Source organism: Equus asinus, chromosome 2 (genome assembly GCF_041296235.1).
Source record: "Equus asinus isolate D_3611 breed Donkey chromosome 2, EquAss-T2T_v2, whole genome shotgun sequence".
Taxonomy (NCBI): domain Eukaryota; kingdom Metazoa; phylum Chordata; class Mammalia; order Perissodactyla; family Equidae; genus Equus; species Equus asinus.
The window spans coordinates 177,500,652-177,521,893 of record NC_091791.1 but is presented as its reverse complement, the minus strand read 5'-3'; the positions used below and the strand labels follow the sequence as shown (position 1 = coordinate 177,521,893).

General features: G+C 38.2%; 1 protein-coding gene across 2 annotated transcripts in view; it reads right to left on the bottom strand.

Annotated features, from left to right (window-relative positions):
- Nucleotides 1-21,242, bottom strand: part of AKAP6 (A-kinase anchoring protein 6) — a 458,830-nt gene that overhangs the window by 350,539 nt on the left and 87,049 nt on the right. Inside the window, exon 1 of one of the 2 annotated variants that reach the window (XM_014857147.3) lies at nucleotides 3,663-3,929. The exons of the other annotated variant lie outside the window; for it this stretch is intronic. The gene's annotated coding sequence lies outside the window, so the exon portion shown is untranslated. Of the gene's footprint in view, nucleotides 1-3,662; nucleotides 3,930-21,242 lie in introns of those variants that run through there. 2 annotated transcript variants of the gene reach the window in all.

Sequence of the window (21,242 nt, the reverse complement as noted above, 5' to 3'; positions counted from 1 at the left end):
CTCTGGATTGGCGAAGAAGAATGCACCCACATGCTGGGAGGGTGACGCACCCCAAACTCCTCAGCAACAGAAGCTTCTGTGCTGGGGACCCTCCCAGACCTCACCTTATGTATCTCTTCATCTGGCTGTTCATTCATATCCTTTAATATCCTTTGTAATAAACTGGTAATCTAGTAAGTAAACCGTTTTCCTGCATGCTGTGAGTGGCTCTAGCAAACCAATCAAACTAATCAAACTGACTCTCTAGAGGAGAGGGTCAATTTATAGCCAATGGGTTAGATGCACAGGTAACAACTTGGACTTGGAATTGGCATCTGAAGTGGTGGGGGAAGAGGGACAGTGTTGTAAGACTGAACCTTAACCTATGAGATCTGACACTATCTTCAGGTACATTGTGTCAGAATTGAGTTCAATTATAGGACGCCAAGCTGGTATCACAGAATTGCTTGGTGTGGGAAAAACCACCACACATTTGACGATGAGATGCGCCAGAAGGGAAGCAGAGTATTGGGAGTAGAGGAGACACACAGGACTGTGTTTTTCCAAACCAGCAACATTGGAAGCAAGAAGACAATTGTTTTCCTTAAGAAGAAAATGAATTATAGCATAGAATAGTATACCAAGAGTAATATAATTGTTAAACAAGCAAATGTAAGGATAAAATAAAGATATTTTCAGATGTTTAAGTTCACCAAGAAAACAACCTTCCACACACTTTTCTCAAGAGATACCAGAGTCTCTCTAGATACCCTACCAAAAAAAAAAAAAAGAGTAAACCAAGAAAGAGGAGATCAGGAGAAAACAGGAGACCTAGCCCTCCAGGGTGATAGGCAAGGGAAATCTCAGGATGGCAGGTGTGTACCAGGCGAGGAAGTCTTCCAGTCCACATTGGAACAGGCCAGAAGGCTCTCAGAAAGACGACTTCAAACAGACGACACTGGGAGAAAATCTGGTGTGAATGAACATACCCAGAAGGGATTTACTTGACAAATAAAAATGGCAAGTAATAGGATATATTGGAGTATATGAGGAAGCCATTTGGTGTGAACCTAATTTGGCCTGACCTTGTCTTTCCAAAAGGGCCAGACCCGACCGTGGCCATTGAGCATGTATTGTCTATCTGCTTTAGATATTCCCTATGGCAAAAACAAAGGCCCTTGAGATAAAGGTGCAACTTCCCTCCCCCTCCCAACTTTGGCATTTGCTTAAGGATTAAGCATCTTTCCTTAGGCTAGGAACTGATTGCTGCGCTCACCTGTGACCGCCCAGCTCGAGACAATAGACTTGCCTCTTGCTACGCCCTCTGAGCTAGCAGACCCACTACCTGCTGTGTCCATCAAGCGCTGTGCTGACAGGGCAATCTTGCGACTGTTGTGGGAGGGACACTTCAATCATATGTGAAACATCCTGTTTGGGGGTATATAACCACTCTGTACACCCCACTTCTTTGGTGCCCTTTCTTCCTTCTGGAAGAAAGGCCCCGGGCCATGGTCCTCACATTTTAGCTCAGAATAAACTCTCCCAAATTTTCATTTATAGATTGGTTATGGATTATTTTTGTTGGCATACTCAATTGATGGAGAATTGGGGGTTGAATTAAAGATAAATAAATAGAAAACTAAGCAAATAATAATTATGAACTGCAGAAAAAATAAAAAGTTGTACTAAAATAGAACAGGAATCATATTATTCTATGTGGCTTAGCTAAAATTTGTATTTACATATTATTAATAATATAAATTCTAAATGTTGATATAATCCAAATCACAACATAACTTTACGGGAAGCATGGGGGGGAGGGAATTTTGTATGTGTGCACACCTGAGAGAGAAAGAAATGAGGCAGGGGAACAAGCTAAATTAATTCTCATCTTTCAGGGTGAGAAGTCAATAGATAAAGATGAGAGAAAAAGTACTCAGGAAGTAGCCAGACCATTCTATTGTTTCAAGGTAGAGGTAGTCACCAAAAGAATCAGCTAAAAGATGGAAAGTGGTCATCTCTGGAGAATGGGAAATGGAAAACAGGGTCCGGGACTGCTGTTTGTCTTAAACCTCAGAACTACTAGACTCTTAACTATTTGTGTGCAAACATAACACTGAAAAATATCCAGATTAGAGAAGGAAAGAGTTTCTTAATTGCAGGATAGGGCTTTAACACTCACAGGTACATTGAGCATCTCCAAATAGGGATAGGAATATAAGGTGCATTAGTTCCCAAACTTATTTGACTATGAAAATGATTATTTTTTGTTTTTTGGTGGAGAATGTCACAAGACTGGGTGGGGCACTCAGTTAAAATGCTAACTTTTGTGCCTACCTATCTTCTAAAACACTGTATTTTTTAATACAAAGTGCTTACTGTGACTCAGTTCAATAATAAGGTTGTATTCATTTCACTCAAGCAATCCCTTTAAGAAAGAACTGCTTCCTGTGAACTAAATCTGCTCTCAGGATGAAAGCCACAGGTGATTAAGCGATGAGTTGAAGGTAAACTTCTTTTATTATTTGTCCCACGAGTAGATATATTCCGGAGTGAATAACTTTTATTTCTGAAGACAACAGAATCAGACTGAAATGCCAAATAAGGAACTTAAGCCAAATCTTTCAACTAATATTACATTTGTTTCTGCTGTTCATGCTGCAACACGAGGATACTTCAAAGAACTACCCATACTGCCATTCTTTCATAAACAGCAGGCGTTTTACAGGCGATGAATTCTCATAAAGACCAGGATTTTCTCAAGCATTATTTCCTACTCACACTAACTTCCCAAACATGCAAAAAGGATTTTCATTAGAAGATTCTGATGTCATACTAAAAAATAACTAACGGGAAATGGCAAAGGCTCATAATATCCCCAAATCTGATGTGATCAGACATCCTCGCTCTGAATGTTCTTTATTACAGAAAGAACAATTAAAGATCTCGTCCTATGTCTGCTTTTCAAAGGAACAATTTCAGCAAGGTAGAATTTACGTATTTCAAATATTTTACGATGGTTTTCCTTAAAATGCCTCAAGTTCAACACTGTCAAGCATTTCTGCCCAACTAGCCATCTAAATTGAAGGTGGGTGTCTGTTAAAGTATGACTCATTCTGACATGAATTAATGTTTTAAAAATTAATTCCTAGGACAAATGAACATTATTTATCATAGACCTTCAAAGAAAAACAAAATACATATTTTCTAGCAAACTCTAGATGACCATAGAAGCCCACAAATATTTTTGTTCTGTTTATGCTGGTAGACAATAAAAGCATGGGGCATGGACCAACGTAGCATAAACTCACCTTCACTGAATTTTTGTCTCTTTCTTAATAAATTATTTATTCTCCTGCTTAATGAAAAAATAGCAATAATAGAAACAGCTGAGTAAGAGCTAATGACTTAAAAGCCTCTAAAAAGACCCCAGCAGATCCTTCATCAACCCTAGAAAATTATAGATTGAATATTACTAGATGCTTTGCCAGACCTTCCTTTCAGCAAAGACAGAAAAACAGATTTTATTTTTTTAATTTAGGGGCCCCACTAAATCACAGGAGTACAAAGGGCAAAATGCTGAAGGCTGCAGCAGACCAATCCGTACTCTCCCCTCTGCCAGAACAGTGCTAAAGCCTAAACTGAAAGCAAAAACCCTCCAGCCATTTGATTTTATCACTTACCACTAACCAAGTCTAGCTGCGGTGTGGAAGCAGGGGAACGGCAGCATCCCAGAGAGGTCATCCTTTCCAAGCCTTTCCCTTCTTGCCCTCCTTAGGTAAATCTTGGATAAGACTTCATCATCAAGCACATGAGCCCCTGGCTGTCATCGAAGAACGAGTCAGATGCTTGAAAGCTGACTGTCCCCTAAGCTTTTTATTTTAATTTTTCATATCTTTCTTTGCAATAGTTAGAATTGATGTGACACTCAGAAACAACTGGTCCTTCTCCAATAGGCTCTAGAAATCATCCACTTAGAATTTCTCAATTAATGCCTCACAATCATATCATACATCACATGACACAGCTATTTTTGGTCTTACTTAGTCATTTGCAGCCAAATACAAATGAATCTCAGACAAATTCTGGTTGTCATAGCTTCTATTCACTGTGCCCTTTGGCCCAATCCTATCATTGTTAATAGTTCTGTATGATTCACACACGGATTTGGATACTCCAGGTCCTTTGAGTGAGCTTCCTCAATAAGAAATGTTACGCTCTATGCCTGAAAATGAATGATCCAGAAAGCTTCATTAACATGAGGCTGACTGAATCTTCAAAATAATAGCATTTGGATAACCCTTTAATTAAGTTGGAGTCTATATGGTGAGAGTTTTGTTTTATTTCACTTTTTTATCATAATGTAAAACACAAACAGCCAAGAGAATATGATTTTTCTCTGCTTTGACCATAATGTGCAAAATAACATGAAAATTTAAAAGAAAAGAGATTTAGACAGATTTATAAGGAGGCAAAGGAATTTATTGGCCTGATAGTTTTATGTACACTATAGTTTAAGAAAAAAAAAGTGTATTTAATGAGCATCTCACTTTGTTTGACACTTTCCTGTGAGCTCTGGAAAACAAGTGAGTCAACGCTTCTTGACCCTCCACCCTCCAGATTTCAGGTCCAAGAAAGGAAGAACTAGTAGCTTCTATGTTGACTCCCTTCTCAACTGAACTATAAAGAGAAATAAATTGGAGAAAAACTGATCTTGACCATGAAGAGTAAGTCTCTGTATGTTTTTTTCCATTTTTTTCTTTTTTTCCCCAGCTTTATTGAGATAAAACTGACATACAACGTTGTATATGCTTAAGGTGTACGTGATGATTTATGTATATATTGTGAAACAATTACCACAATAGGTTAGGTAACACATCCCTCAGCTCACATAATTACAATTTTTTTTGTTCATGATGAATGCTTAAGATTTACTCTTAGCAATTTTGAAGCATATAACACAGTATTGTTAACCATAGTCACCATGCTGTACACTAGATCCCCAGAACTTATTCATCTGACAACCGGAAGTTTGTACCCTTTGACCAACACCTCCTAATTTTCCCTACCCCCTAACCCCTAACCACCACCATTCTACTCTCTGTTTCTATGAGTTTGGCTTTATTTGAGATTCTACATATAAGTGAGATTATACAGTATTTGTCTTTCTCTGTCTGACATTTCACTTAGCCCTCAAGGTCCATCCATGTTGTCACAAATGGCAAGCTTTCCTTCCTTCTTATGGAATACACACATATATATCTGTCATATATATATACATGATATTTATGGAATATATATTTTATGGAATATATGAGTATACATGTGTTATGGAATATATATGTTTTATGGAATATATATATAGGATATATATATATTCGATAAGAAATATGTGGAATATATATATATATATATCTCCCATATATACCGCATTCTTCATTTACACATATATGCCACATTTTCTTTATCCATTCATTTGTTGATGAACACTTAGGCTTTTTGTCTTGGCTATTGTGAATACTGCTGCAATAAACATAGGTATACAGATATCTCTTCGAGATAGTGATTTCATTTTCTTTGGATGTATACCCAGAAGTGGGATTGCTGGATCTTATGATAGTTCTATTTTTAATTTTTTAGGAACTTCCATACTGTTTCCCGTAGTGGCTGCATCGATTACATTATTGCAATCAATAATGGCTGCATCATTATTACATTCCCACCAACAGTGCACAAGGGTTCCCTTTTCTCCACATCCTCACCAACACCTATTCTCTACTGTCTTTTTGAGAATAGTCATTCTAACAGGTGTGAGGTGATATCTCATTATGGTTTTGATGTGCATTTCCCTGATGATCAGTGATATTGAGCACCTTTCATGTATCTGTTGGCCATTTGTATACCTTCTTTGAAAAGATGTCTATTCAGGTCCTCTGCCCATTTTTCAATCAAATTATTTGGATTTTTTTTTTTTTTTTGCTATGAAGTTGTATGTATCCCTTACGTATTTTGGATATTAACTCCTTATCTGATATATGGTTTGCAAATATTTTCTCCCATTTCATGTGCTGCAAAGGCTATCTTTACCCCATCAAGTATTCTTGGCTCCCTTGTCAAATATTAATTGACTGTATATGCATGGTTTTATTTCTGAGCCTTCTATTCTATTCAATTGGTCTATGTGTCTGTTTTTATGCCAGTATCATGCTGTTTTGACTACCATAGCTTTGTAATATAGTTTCAAATCAGCAAGTGTGATGTCTCCAGCTTTGTTCTTCTTTCTCAATATTGCTTTGACTATTAAGGGTCTTTTGTGGTTTTACACAAACTTTAGAATAGTTTCTTCTATTTTTGTGAAAAATGTCATTGGAATTTTGATAGAGGTCACATTAAATCTATAGATGATTTGGGGTAGTATAAACATTTTAACAATATTAATTCTTCCAGTCCACAAACACAAGATATCTTTTCATTTATTTGTGTCTTTTTAAATTTCTTTCACCAATGTCTTATAGTTCTCAGTATACAGATCTTTCATCTCCTTGGTTAAATTTATGATGCTATTGTAAATGATATTGTTTTCTTATTTTCTCTTTCAGATATCTTGTTGTTAGTGTATAGAAATGCAACTGATTTCTGTATGTCGATTTTGTATTCCATAACTTTACTGAATTCATGGATTATTTCTAACAGTTTTTTGGTGGCGTCTTTAGGATTTTCTATATATAAGATCATGTCATTTGCAAAAAGAGATAATTTTACTTCTTCCTGTCCAATTTGAATGACTTTTATTTCTTTTTCTTGCCTAATTGCTCTAGCTAGGACTTCCAGTACTATGCTGAATGAGAGCAGTGAGATTGGGCACCCTCCTCTTGTTCCTAATCTGAGAAGAAAAGCTTTCAGCTTTTCATTGTTGAGTATGATGTTAGCTGTGGGTTTGTCATACATGGCCATTGAGGTATGTTCCTTCTATACCTAATTTGAGAGCTATTATCATGATAGGATGTTGAATTTTGTCAAACACTTTTTCTGTGTCTATTGAGAGAATCATGATTTTTATCCTTTATTCTACTAATGTGGTGTATCACATTTATTGATTTGTGTATGTTGAACCATCCTTGTACCCAAGGAATATATCCCATAGTGTATGATCATTTTAATGTGCTGTTGAATTTGGTTTGCTAATATTTTGTTTAGAATTTTTACATCTATAGTCATCAGGGATATTGGCCTGTAGTTTTCCATTCTTGTAGTATCCTTATCTGGCTTTAGTATCAGGGTAATGCTGGCCTCATAAAACGAGTTTGGAAGTGTTTCCTCCTCTTCAATTTTTTTTGGAAGAGTTTCAGAAGGATGGCATTAATTCTTCTTTAAATGTTTGGTAGCCTTCACTATTGAAGCCATCTGGTCCTGAGCTTTTCTTTGTTGGGAGGCTTTTGATTACTGCATCAATCTCCTTAGTCATTATTGGCCTATTCAGATTTTCAGTATCTTCCTGATTCAGTCTTGGTAAGTTGTATGTTTCTGGGAATTTATCTATCTCTTCAAGGTTATCCAATTTCTTGTCATAATTGTTCATAGTAGCCTCTTGTGATCCTTTGTATTTCTGCAGTATTAGTTGTAATGTCTCATCTTTCATTTCTAATTTTGTTTGAGTCCCGTCTCTTTTTTTTCAGTTAGTCTAGCTAAAGTTTTGTTAATTTTGTTATCTTTTCAAAAAACCAACTCAGTTTCATTGATTTTTTTCTGTTGTCTTTCTAGTCTCTATTTCATTTATTTCTGCTCTAATCTATTATTTCTTCCCTTCAGCTAATTTTGGGCTTAGTTTGTACTTCTTTTTCTAATGCCTTGAGGTGTAAAGTTAAGTTGTTTATTTGAGATCTTTCTCTTTTTTTTGATGTAGTCATTTATCACTATAAACTTCCCTCTTAGAACTACTTTTGCTGCATCCCATACATTTTGGTATGTTGTGTTTTCATTTTCATTTGTCTCAAGATACTTTCTCATTTCCCTTTTGATTTCTTCTTGAACTCATTGGTTGTTCAGGAGTGTGTTGTTTAATTTCCATGTATTTTGTGAATTTTTCAGTTTTCCTCTGTTATTGATTTCTAGTTTTATACTATTGTGGTTGGAAAAGATACTAGATATCATTTTAATCTTCTTAAATTTGTTAAGGCATGATTTGTTAAGGCTCACTATAGCTATAGTTATATTTAATTTTTTAAACTTTTATACCAGAGATAAAAGTGATTTACAAACCATTATCACGTTATTAGAGTATTCTGAATTTGACTATATATTTACCTTTACAAGTGAGTTTTATATGTTTTCATGTTGTTACTTAGTGTCCTTTCATTTCAACTTGAAGAACATCCTTTAGCATTTTTTCTTGTAAGGCAGGTCAAGTGGTGATGAACTCCCTTAGGTTTTGTTTGTCTGGAAATGTCTTTATCTCTCCTCCCTTCCTGAAGGACAGTTTTACCTTCAAGGCATAAAGATATAGTATTCTTAGTTGCCAGTTTTTCTCTTAACACTATGAGTATATCATCCCACTCCCTCCTGGCCTGTAAGGTTTCTGCAGAGAAATCCACTGATAGTCTTATAGGATTTTCCTCATCTATGACAAGTCATTTTTCTCTTGCTGCTTTCAAAATTCTCTCCTTGCTTTGGCTTTTAACATTTAATTACAATGTGTCTCAGAGTAATCTTTGAGATGATTTCACCTGAGGTCCTTTGAGCTTCCTGTAACTGGATGTCCACATCTCTCCCAAGATTTGGGAAATTTCCAGCTATTATTTCTTTCTATAATTTTTCAGCCCTTTACTCTCTCTTCCCTTTCTGGGACTCCCACAATGCAAATGTTCATTCACTTGATAGTGTCTGTATTTCACGTAGGCTTTCTTCAATGTTTTTCATTCCTTTTTCTTTTTGTTCCTCTAACTGATTAGTTTCAAATGATCTGTCATCAAGTTCACTGATTCTTTCTTCTGCATGATCAAGTTTGCTGTTGAAGCTCTCTATTGAATTTTTCAGTTTTGTCATTGTGTTTCTTCAGCTCCAGGATTTCTGTTTGTTTCTTTTCTATGGTTTCTATTTCTTTATTAAACTCATTTTGTTCATGCATTGTTTTCCTGATTTTGTTTAGTTGTCTGTCTGTGTTCTCTTGAGTTTCATTCAGTTTCTTTAAAATGATTACTTTGATTTCTTTGTGCAGGCAAATTGTAGATCTCCGTCAGTTTGGGGTGGGTTACTGAAGCTTTATTAGTTTCCCTTGGTGGTTTCATATTTGCCTGATTCTTTGTGACCCACGTAGCCTTGCATTGATGTCTGTGCATTTGAAGGAGGAAACACCACTTCAAGTCTTTACAAACTGGTTTCAGCAGGTAAAGACTTTCTCTTGTCTGTTCTTTGGGTTGATGAAATTACCTCCAAAATCACAGTTGTGCTGGTTTGGAGCTGGTTACAACCAGCAAGTCCAGCCAGCACAGGGACTATGTGGGAGACACTCATGTCTGTACCTCAGGAATCCTATCCTTGCCTCCAGAGGCAGGTCTGTACTTTTATTACAAAATTTAAAATATTTATCTTTATGGGGGCAGAGCATTTTAAAATAGCATCTTGGGTTCAGCCCACGAAGCAGTCACTTGAATTAAATAATACTGGTTTTTATTACTCAAAAAGTAATCAGAGGCTAGTCCCGTGGTGTAGTGGTTAAGTTTGGTGCATTCTGCTTCAGCGGCCTGGGTTGACAGGTTTGGATCCTGGGCACAGACCTACACCATTCATCAGACATGCTGTGGTGGTGACCCACATATAAAAAGTGGAGGAAGATTGGCACAGATGTTAGCTCAGGGCTAATCTTCCTCAAGCAAAAAAAGAGGAAGATTGGCAATAGATGTTAGCTCAGGGCTAATCTTCCTCAGCAAAAATATAATAATAATAAATAATCAGAAGTCTTAACAAAGGCAATTCTTAAATACTTATTGAGTATCTGCTCAGTTAAGGCACTGGAGTAGGCATACACACACACAAATCATTGTCCTAAAAACCTTAGAAAATGTATGTGCATTGCATACAATAACACTGCAAGATGACATCATTCAATGACTAATAGAGGGTCTTCTACACCTGTATATTGCATTATACCTCACAAAGAATTCATCACCACTCAGGTTTAACCCCTTCTTCTTGTCTTTTACTCCTTTTTCCAGTATCACCAGTTATTTCTGTGTCCATAAAATACTTAAGGAGAAAAGTATCCAAAATCTTATTCTTATATTGTAATTGGATCAGTTACCTCTATTTAAAACCAAACTGGAGGAAAGGGTTTAAAAATACATAAAATAATTACTTCTACTTCAAACTAAACATGCATCCAAATTTAGTTATCTGAACAAGGCAAGTTTAACTCAGTGAATGGATTAGTCTGGTAAGTTATTCAAGGTCATTTGTTCTCTAGGGCAAGACTAAATAAAGATCTGAACTGCCCAGAAGTTTTACTTTGTTTGTTCTCTCTTTGTAACTTGGCTATAAAGTTAAAGGGCTTCACATTTTTCCTCAATGCTTTATGTCATCTTCATAAACACTGCCTAGAGAACAAAGATAAAATATATCAATATATTCATTCAGCTGCAAAATTTTACAAGGTGAACTCTAACGGCCAATAGAACAAAATTTTCTGAGCAGAAGACCTGGAGATTCTACATGAACATAGATAGTAGCCAGAGCATCATTTCTCAAAATGTGGTCCAGGTAATATTGGTCCTAAGAAGTACTTGTAAGAAAAGGTTTGGAGGTTGGACACATCTGGGAAACACTGCTTATACACTCCCACTATGGGAGATACACAGCACACCTTAGCTCCTTGGAATATTCAAAAAGAAACCTGTTAGCTTTGTTTAATCTAGTGTTTTCCAAACATTTTTCTGCACTAATAGAACTTGTATTCCTTGAGACACACTTTGGAGAACACTGTTCTAGAAAACTCCAAGCATTCTTTATATACAAAAAGAATATGGATTCCAGACTTCATGTAGTCAAAAGCAAGATGCCTTTCCTACCCTGCCTCCTGGCCCTTTGACTTCAGCAGCCCCTGCTCCTGTGTGCCCAGGCTGACCCAACATCAAGCTATCAGTATTAAAAGGGGAAAAGACTGCAAGTCATGCTTAGTTTCCCATTGTATTGAACTTTTAACTCTGTATCTCTCATTTTGCTTTTGATAAGCTTATGTCCCTTTCAATATTCTTGTAGTTTCAGACTAGGAACCTCTATCTGGCATTCTAGATTCAAGCTACCCAAATCCATGACTAGCTTCTGACACTGGCATCTTTTATGCTCAGTGTCTAGGTTTTCCCTTTGATCCTGTGAAGATGTCTGTCAATTTAGGTCTCTACTTTGGCCTTATCCTTCTGCCTGTGACAAAATCAATAAAGGCAAACCCCACACTGTGACAAGGAAGATGTGTTCCATACAGACAGAGAAATCCAACAATGTTTCTTGCAGCTCGGATCCATCCATCAGTCAATGAAGAAAAACTTGAAGAGCTCCTTCCCTCATCAAGACATTGTGCTAAGAATGGTGGTGAATTCAGCAGAAAGCACCCAGGCAGGGCACTTCACTTTCAGTTATGTTTGGGGGATGAGCTGGAGCAGAAAGCAAGGGAGAAATTTGTGGTTCAATAACTGTGAGGTCCCGCCATCCCAGGGGTGTATATTACAAGGATTTAAGAGCAGTTTGCCCTGAATACTTTTTTCTGTTCCCTATGACTATTCCTTACTTATTTGATGCTATCCTTTCATAGTATTTTGGGGTGACCAGGACAAGAAGCTGTTAAATAGAAAAACAGGCAATTTAAAGCAGTATATCCACTCTTAAGGACTTCTGGATAGCCTCCACAGTAGAAATCCAAAAGACGCTGTATATAAAATGACAAGTAAAGGACTGATTGCCTTTTTACAATAAAAACCTACAAATTCAAGATTAAGAGAAACAAAAGAGCATTGTCTACACCAACTCTCAGCCCATGCTACCATCTTTTTTCCTTAACCTAAGGCATTGGTATTTGTTAAGAATTATAGGACTAGACCAAGGCAGGTTGCTGACACCATCATCCACGGCATGTATCATTGAAGATCTACTGTGTGTATGGGCACATTGGCATATGTTGATTCATTTTAGGGAGACTGTTTCCTGGTGACTTGAAGAGCGTGACTATTGGAAGCTCCTTTGCAGTATTCAGTAATGAGTCTTTAGCTTCACCCTCTAAGGACTCAATAGAGCCACAAAGTGAAGTGAGCAGTAATTTTCCTTCAGCTATGACATCTGATAAAGTAGAGTCCCTGCATATTTAAAACCCATTATTTTATGCAGACATAGCCTTGCCCAAAGATGCCTTTCAAAGTTGATGGCATAAAAGGAGAGAGTGGCACTGTGTCAATATTATGAACAAAGATTATGAGATATGTAACATTATCATGGAATCATGTCACATCATTTAATTTATTTCCAAAAGATGCAAAGAAGATTGTAACTCTTTAAAAGCAGGAACTATGTGACACAATTTTGCATCCTACATATTGTCTCACTCAAACCCTTCTGCATAGCAGGCATGTGATAAACATGTACTGAGCATGTGAATGAGCCAGGAAGGGAGTGAGAGAGTTACTGCATGAATAACTCAATTAGTGAAGAAAGAAAGGCTTTATAGGAAAAAATTGAGACAATTGTATGCTACACATTAAATAAGTGGCTACAAAATAGTTAAAGAGAAAAAAAATCCAGAGAGGCTGAAAGTAATACTGGGAAACATTTTATTTTATTTTGTTTTGTTTTTAGTAACGGGAAACTTTCGAGGTAGCACTCAATCTGGACTTTATCTCACAAAAATTAAGATACTCAATAAACCCTGTCTCTTACCAATGCAAAAAAAAAAAAAAAAGCCATTTCCTGCTATTAGCAGGCAAATGGAGCAGCCAATATTACAGAAAATATACTGGAAGAAAAAAATTACTTTATACTTCTGGTGGAGATAGAAAGTCAAATGCTCTCATTAGTCTCTGCTCTCTCTTAAAATTCCACAAAAATATCACTAAAGGAATTTTTTAAAAACAAAAGGAGTAAGAGAGGTAATAATGGCAAAAGAATTTTGGAAACCAGGAAACACATGGGGAAAAAGTAACTGATTGAGCAGATCTGAGAAAGCTAAATCCTAACTTGGCAGTGAGGAAATTGAAAGCTAACCCAATTTATATGTGGAGCACCCCCAAATGCCCCAGAATTGATGAAATCTTGTTCCCCTGGAAGTGGGGTGAAATGGGCCTAAAAATAGGATAACTGCCTGAAAGCCAATTAAGAAGCAGCTAGAACCCCAGATTCCCTCTGTTGGAAGTCTGCCTCTCTCTGGAGGGAGGGAAACGGAGAGTCTCTGGACTAGAAGATACCAAACACAACTGAAAGCAGGGGCACCTTACCCTAAACTGGGGAATTAGGTAAACATATACCTACTGAATGCTTAGGGCTCATCTCTTCTTCTACTCACTAATCAGAATGCTATCAGCAAGACCTTAACCCTCCAGGCTTGAGGTTGGATCTGACCAGATCTAAAAGAAAGACCTAAAGATATTGTTGGGGGAGGATATGCCATCAGTAAACAGCCAATATCACCCTATAGTAGCACTTCTCAACCTTGAAATTATTGACATTTTGGGCCAGATAATTCTTCATTGTGGGGAGCTGTCCTGTGCATTAGAGGATGTTCAACAGCGTCTGTGGTCTCTACCCACTAGACGCCAGTAGTGCTCCCCCTCTCCAGTTGTGACTATCAGAAATGTCCTCAGATATTGGCAAATGTCCCCTGGGAGACAAAATCACTCCTGGTTGAGAAGCACTGCCTTATAGTGAAGCTCACAGTTGACAAGCCTTTCCCGCATATTCACAGCTTCAAATCCAGCTTCTTACATATTAATTGATATTAATTGAAGGTATGATGGGTGAGTATAGATACACTTGTAATTTATGCTTGAATTAATTAACTGTTTAGGAAGCATAGTGTGGTTTAGTTCTTCTCAACTAAAATTATTTTATTCTTTATAAGATCTAAACTTAAAAAAAAAACTTACTAAAAAACATCATCTAAAGTTAAAAGTATTCCAAAAGAATTAAAAAATAAAAACCGAAAAACTATTATCTACCTATGGCAAATAAATTGGAGTTTACTTTATAAATTCTAAACAGTTTGCTCTTTCTCACTCAAGGAAGATTTATTATTTTGATAATAAAAATAATAATAATAATCTTTAAAAAAATCTCATCATACGTGATCAAGAGAGATGGGTAAGCCAGGTGGACCCTCCTGAGGATACCTCTGAGGTTCTGACCTTTAAGAGATGAGCATCTGACATCAGTTTGAACATGTAGAATTTTATTACCTTTCACACAGTTTACGAGTTTTAACATCAGTAGCAAATTAGAGGAGGAAGACAACCTTTGCTATGACGCCAGATCAATATGTGAAGTACATTTTGCATGTAAGAAAAGCCATTTTATGAGGACCACACAATTTCAGAGTAGAAAGGAACCTCAGGAGCCATCTGTCAACCTCCCATCCCAGGAAGGAATTGCCACTTCAAGCTTCCTGGAATACATGATACCAGCTCAATACAAGGTTGACATAAGGGAAGCCATATTGTAGAAAAGAAACCATATTGTAACTTTGAATGACCTCTGATTAACCAACCCAGACATGTTCTGTAGACTTTATGGCCCCTCCTAGCTGCTATAAGTTGATAACTTTGTTCTTTTGAGTTCCTTAGGAATGTGATAACCCCTGGGCAGAGAGTCTGTGCTGATGGCCATCATCACTAACAATGGAAAGATCAAGGTATAGGGTGTTGCTCCAGTCTCTGATGCATATCCAGTAAAACAAAAGACTACCAGGAACTAAGACCAGTGTCAGCCCCCGCCTGAAGATCAGATGGAGGCCCACTGGGATTAGGTCTTTTTTTCAGGGACTGTTAAATTTTGGGTTGTCTATACTTCTTATCCTTCTGGTTGGATACTTGATTATAAAATGTGCCTTTAGATGTTGTTCCAAAACTGTTGAGCAAGGTACAAAATTCTAATAATGCAAAATGTCAACCTGAAGCTGGGAACAAGAGAATATTTCCAAATGAGTGCTAAACAGTTTCATTCTTCTAACCCAGATCTATGCCCCATTCAGCAGGAAGTAGCTAGATTGGTTGTTACCCCGAATCCCTCAAGAATGAGGAATGACCAAAGAATAGGAAGAATTGAAACCAGCAAACAGTTAACCATTGATGATTAAGTAGCTAGGAACTAGCTTATTTTTCCTTTTTGCAATTACTGATTACAGCTTTTAGCCATTTACCCACCCACTGTCAACTGTGCTGTTTAGGCAATATGCTATCTGACTCCCACTAGGTTCCTATAGATAACATCTCCCTGGAGCCTGGATCACCATGGTAATGGGTGTTTGAGCTGTTTTTCAGGAATTAGAAGCCCTTGTCCACTTCAGGCTGGTTGAGGCCACCAACCCATCAACTGGGCCCACACAGATGTTCAATAGGTGACCTTTTGAGGTCAAGCGAAAAACCCTACCCTCAGATCATGCTAATGCTGCCATTTTGTGAACGTGCATCCTATGAAGACCACGAAGTCTGACTATGCTCATGCAGATCATCCATTACCTCACCTTTTCTCACCTCCAGTCACCTACCTCCACATTTCAGACCACCTTGCCACCTACCCCATAAATATCACTGAGTCCCCATTTTCAGCAAAGTGGATTTGAGAGTCATTCTCTCACTTCCTCACATGGCTGCCTTGCAATTAAAACCCTCTCTCTGCTGCAATCTTGCCATCTTGGTGTTTGGCTTTCCAGGCAGTGGGCAAAAAGGAACCTGGTGTGGTAACATATGTTCAAGGATAAAGGACTGCTATTTGTGTGTGTGTGTGTGTGAGGAAGATTTGCCCTAAGCTAACATTTGTGCCAATCTTCCTCTACTTTGTATGTGGGGTGCCTCCATGGCACAGCTGATGAGTGGAGTAGGTCTGCACCCAGGATCTGAACCCCCGATCCCCCAGCAACCGAAATGGAACGTGTGGAACTTTAACCACTCGGCCATGGGGCCAGCCCCAAAGCACTGCTATTTTTTGTAAAAGATGGTTCAGTCATGATCATGCTTTTATAACTTTTGCCCATTGGTCTGGGAAAGGAAAGGCAAAAAAATGTATTTTTCTCTCTAATCCATCAGTTTCAGTTTAAGAGTTCTGGGGTCCTTCCTCATCCATGTAGTTTTGTAGCCACCAAAATACTCCTAAGCCTCAGCAACACCAGGAAATGAAGAAGTAGAACAGACTTCCTGAGACATCTGACAGAGAACCCATGCCACCAAAAACCTTCCCACCTGCACCTAACTCCTTTCAGACATACCCAAATTCATCTAGGTAGCTAGCATTTTCAAAAGGGAAGACAGTCTTTGTACAAGACTGGTTATATGAATTAATCTTGATTGGTTTTATCAATCAATCATCCCACACCTGCAGCCTTTCACAGCATCATCCTCTCCATGGACATAAGCCTCCACCCTTCACCGATATCCATCCACCAAGCTGTGGTCCTCATTCCTATTCCAAGGCCATGAGAGTAAAGATCATTTTCCTCTCCTACATATACCTACTTGAAGATACTTTTAAACTACAGCAGAGTATAATTAATAGCCGTGATTATGAAAAGAGGCTAAAATCAAGTCACACCCAATTTACCTGTATTCTTAGAGGAAACTCTGAAGCAGAGGCCCAAGTTCTCATTCTTTAGAGAGAGCCTTCATCCATCCAAGTGAAAATAAAATGAGCTCCTAACAGTTAAAACCATCACCAAAAACCATCCTGTCTGTTACTCTGAACACTGAAAACTTTTTAGTATAAATATTGTTGCTAATCTGAGACCTTTTCCTTTCTTATAATCATTTTTAAGTCTCCAGCCCAATTTAAGTCAATCATTTCAAAGTTTAATTTGTAAGTGACACAATGACTATTTTTACAATATAATGCAACATTTGAAGACTCATTAAAATTTTTACTGTACCCTTCAATGGATTTTTGTTCTTTTCCCCTCCTTCCCTGTTCATTTCCACTTGAATAATCCTGGCTCCCAGCCAGCTAGAGTCTTGGAGAAGATTCTGCTTACCGTCCTGCTCCCCGCCCCTAGCCCTGGTGTGCCAAACACTAAATTTTACTCATGCTGTGGCAGCTCCTCTCTTCTTAGAAGCTTTTCTACCTCCTCTTTGTTAACAGTTTAGGAGAGTTACAAGATGGATGATTTGTGCAGGCAATACAGGATCCCGACACTGCCCAGAAGGAGCCTCCTCTTCTGGCACTTTTCTGCACATCATTAGGCAGTAAATATCATCTGCAGTGCAGCAAGGAACTCTTTGCAGGACCTTGGGGTGTTTCTGGTGCCTTAGCTCCTAACAGACATTAAAAGCAAATATTTTACCCAGATTCATCCTACCTATCACTAAGGAAGCCTCGTTTCCTCCAGGTTGGTATCTCCCAACCCAGAATCCTAGGGAATTTTATTTGTTTGGTTTTTGTATGTTTGTGGAGGCTGGCAAGAAGAGTACGTCCTATGCCATTGCTCTGAGGTTACACGGTACATTTGTTAGAGAGCCTTTAAATCCAAAACTATGGGTTTCCTGAAAACCACCAGGAACTGAAATGAGAATGAGAAAGAGATCACAAAGTAGAACAAAGGAAGAAGTAGAGAAGCTGAGAGAATCTCAAAACACCTCACCGACATGCAATGATTACTCAGTTTTCATTGTTCTGCAAACGTGATCACACTGGTGTGCAGGTCAGCCTCCCCAGGCAACTCTTCAGGCCCGGCCAGGTGAGCTGAGCCTCTGCCCTCACCCCATTGCTCTGTGGAGGCTGAAGCTCCTCTCTGTGCCTGTGTGGGGGATCTCCTCAGATATAATTGAGCTGGCAAATTGACGCTGCCCAGGCCTGAAAACAGTGGGGACTGCATGGTTTGTCTAATTCTCTGAACATAAACTTGGCAGGAGGTGCTTTGAGTTACCAAGCAACTGAACATCTGACATGGAACCTTTAACAAGCTTTTCCATAGATTACTAAAAGTTCCCAGAACAAATTCATGTCTTGTCCAGTGAAGAAAGAAGAAGGAAACAGAGGTAGCCAAGAAGGGGGTGGAAGGAAGGAAGCTGGGAGGGCAAAAGGAACCAGCATGTCCTCACAATTCGTGAAAGCAGGAAGAGGAAGGCAGACAAATGGGAGGGACCTGGGTGAGGGGTGGACTCCCAGAGAAGGAGACTGTGCATATAAGACGGTACAAAATGATCCCAGAGTGGCATTTCCCAAAAATTCTAGGAGGCAGTCTCCCAACAGAAAGAGAAGAACTTCTAAGGTTTTCATTTGCCATATAGAATTATGCATCCTTCCTCCATTTTGTTATATTCACTCTACTCAACCACTTACCTCAAGTACACAGCTGTCACAAAATCTGTAACAGGAGGCTAATGTGCCTGACAATCCATGCAGACAGACAAGGAGTAGAAAAACAATGAAGGAGAAATAGTCATCAAGAATGGAAGGGTTCTGGTTCACCGCCTCTGTTTGGAAAGCTCTAGACTCATAACTTAACATCCTGGGCAAGATGCCTTCCTGTTGCCCCTCTGGATCCGCTCTCTACCCTGCTCTGTGCCCCTGGTACAGGCTAGTAGGAGGTAAACTGAAGAAAATGAAAACAATAATAAACCAACTAAAAGTCAATCAGCTTATTATTAACACCATGGCTATAATCCTAAAACTAAGAACTGGTGCGGTTTTAATAATATGTGTGTAGGCCTCAAATTCTCTCTCTCTCTCTTGCACTTTTAATAAATATTGTGTTCTACATAGAAGTTGATTCAGAGAGCATCCAGTTATGCTGTCAACCCCACCACACAGAGGCCCAGCTACAGGCACTCCTTCCCAGAATAAATTCTAAGGGTCCAGAGTCACCGGAGCTTGCTACAGGAGCAGTTCTTGCCTCCGGTCCCCAGAGTACTACTAGAAATAGCGATGGCCAAGAGGAAGAACCAGAACTTGAGTTTCATCAATTCCGCCATTCTGGAATTCTTGGAATGTTAAATTCATGCTTAAAATTTAAAACACTAAAACAACATGAACTGCAAGGTGTACTATTTTTTTGATAAATGCAAATTTTAGATCATATATGAAATATTTTACTGAATTTGAATAACTTTGACATTGTAATTTATTCTTTTTGTTAATTATATTTGTTGTAAAACTTAAGGAGGAATCAAGAAAACAATGATTATGACTTATTTACGTGATTATTATTGAAAATAATTTTGTCCTTTATGGGCAGGGGTGGAGTGTTAAAAATGATCTGCTCTGGGTGTCAAAAATGCTAGGTATACCAGTGTTTCTACGAAGCATGTAAATGATCTCCCCTGCCCTCTGGTTTCTGATTGGGTTCCTATGCAACCACTGGCAGAGATCAGGAAAGGGGAAGAACAAGATTGGGGCATTCATTTCTCCCCTTCCTTGCAGGCTTGCCCCAGGCTGGCAACATATATATATATATGGCAACATATATATGTCACACACACACACACACACACAGTAGTTCCACCTTATCCATGCGAGATCCATTCCAAGACTCCCAGTGGATGCACGAAAGTGTGGATAATACCAAACCCTATGTATACTATGTTTTTTTCCTATACATACATATATATGATAATGTTTAATTTATAAATTCAGCACAGTAAGAGATTAACAACAGTAACTATAATAAAATGTAACAATTATAACAAAATACTGTAATAAAAATTACCATAGATCTTAGCAACCTCAGCATAGGTCTTTTTTTTCTTTTCTTATTAAGTTGAGAACTTTCATCTTTTCACTTGAGGGAAGCACTTTATGGCTTCTCTTTGGCATATCGGAATTCCCAGCATCAACTCCTCTTGCACTCTGGGGCCATTATTAGGTGAAATAAGGGTGACTTGAACACCAGCACTGCGATCCCAACAGTAGATCTGATAACCCAGTTGGATACTAAGTGACTAACAGGTCAGTAGTGTATACAGCATGGATCCTCTAGACAAGGGAGTGATTCAGGACACAGCGGGACAGCTCGAGATTTCATCACGCTACTTGGAACAGTGTGTAATTTAAAACTTATGAATTGTTTATTTCTGGAACTTTCCATTTAATATTTTTGGACCATGGTTGACTGCAGGTAACTGAAACTGCAGAAAGCAAAACTGTGAGTAAGAGGGAAACTACTGTACCACATTTTTTTGTACCACATATACATTTTTTTTCCCATTCATCCATAGATGGACAGTTAGGTTGTTTCTATATCTTGGCTATTGTGAATAATGCTGCAATGAGCATAGGGGTGCAGATATCTCTACAAGATACTGAGGTCATTTCCTTTAGATACATACCCAGAAGTGAAACTGATGGAGCATATGGTAATTCTATTTTTTGTTTCTTTGGGGAACCTCCATACTGTTTTCCATAATGGCTTTACCAGTTTACATTCCCACCATCCTTTGACTTTGGCCAGAGGTCAAAGTTGCGATCAGAGACCCTTTCCACACAGCTGATTCTCAATGCTCTCTCATTCGTTCTCATTCTCTCTGTCTCTTTCTGGATTATAATTATGGCTTGTTCCTCTTGGCAGTTCAGGCCCAGGGGTGGACGGGCACTGTCCTCACCCCTTAGTAGCAGAAGGATGCTACACTATCCCTTGTCATTTCCCTATGTCCTGCCCAAACCTTTATAAATTTAGTTTTATTTAAAGTCTCTGAAAATTACCCAATTTGTATGTATCAACTATTTCCTATTGAGACGCTAACTAATATATATTCTTACTCCTCATAATCCCAATTTCTATCACAGCTCTTCATTATCCTAGATCTCAAATGGAAAATTTTCTCCTCCTTAGATATGTATATTTTAATGTCACAGGCTCTTAGGATCCTGGCTACGGAGTAGTTGCTATTAGTTGTTTAATTACAGTTTCAGTGTTCAGGGAAGAGTGGGGGAAATATCACAAGATGTACACTTAGCTGAGGAATTTCTGCAGCACAGACTCTGTGTATCACTCCCTTCTCAAATGCTTGCCAGTTACCTCATAAAAATAACATTGGACAAATTGCCTCATTTAGCACAACCTCTCCCTCCACAAAAATTACTTCAATATTTTT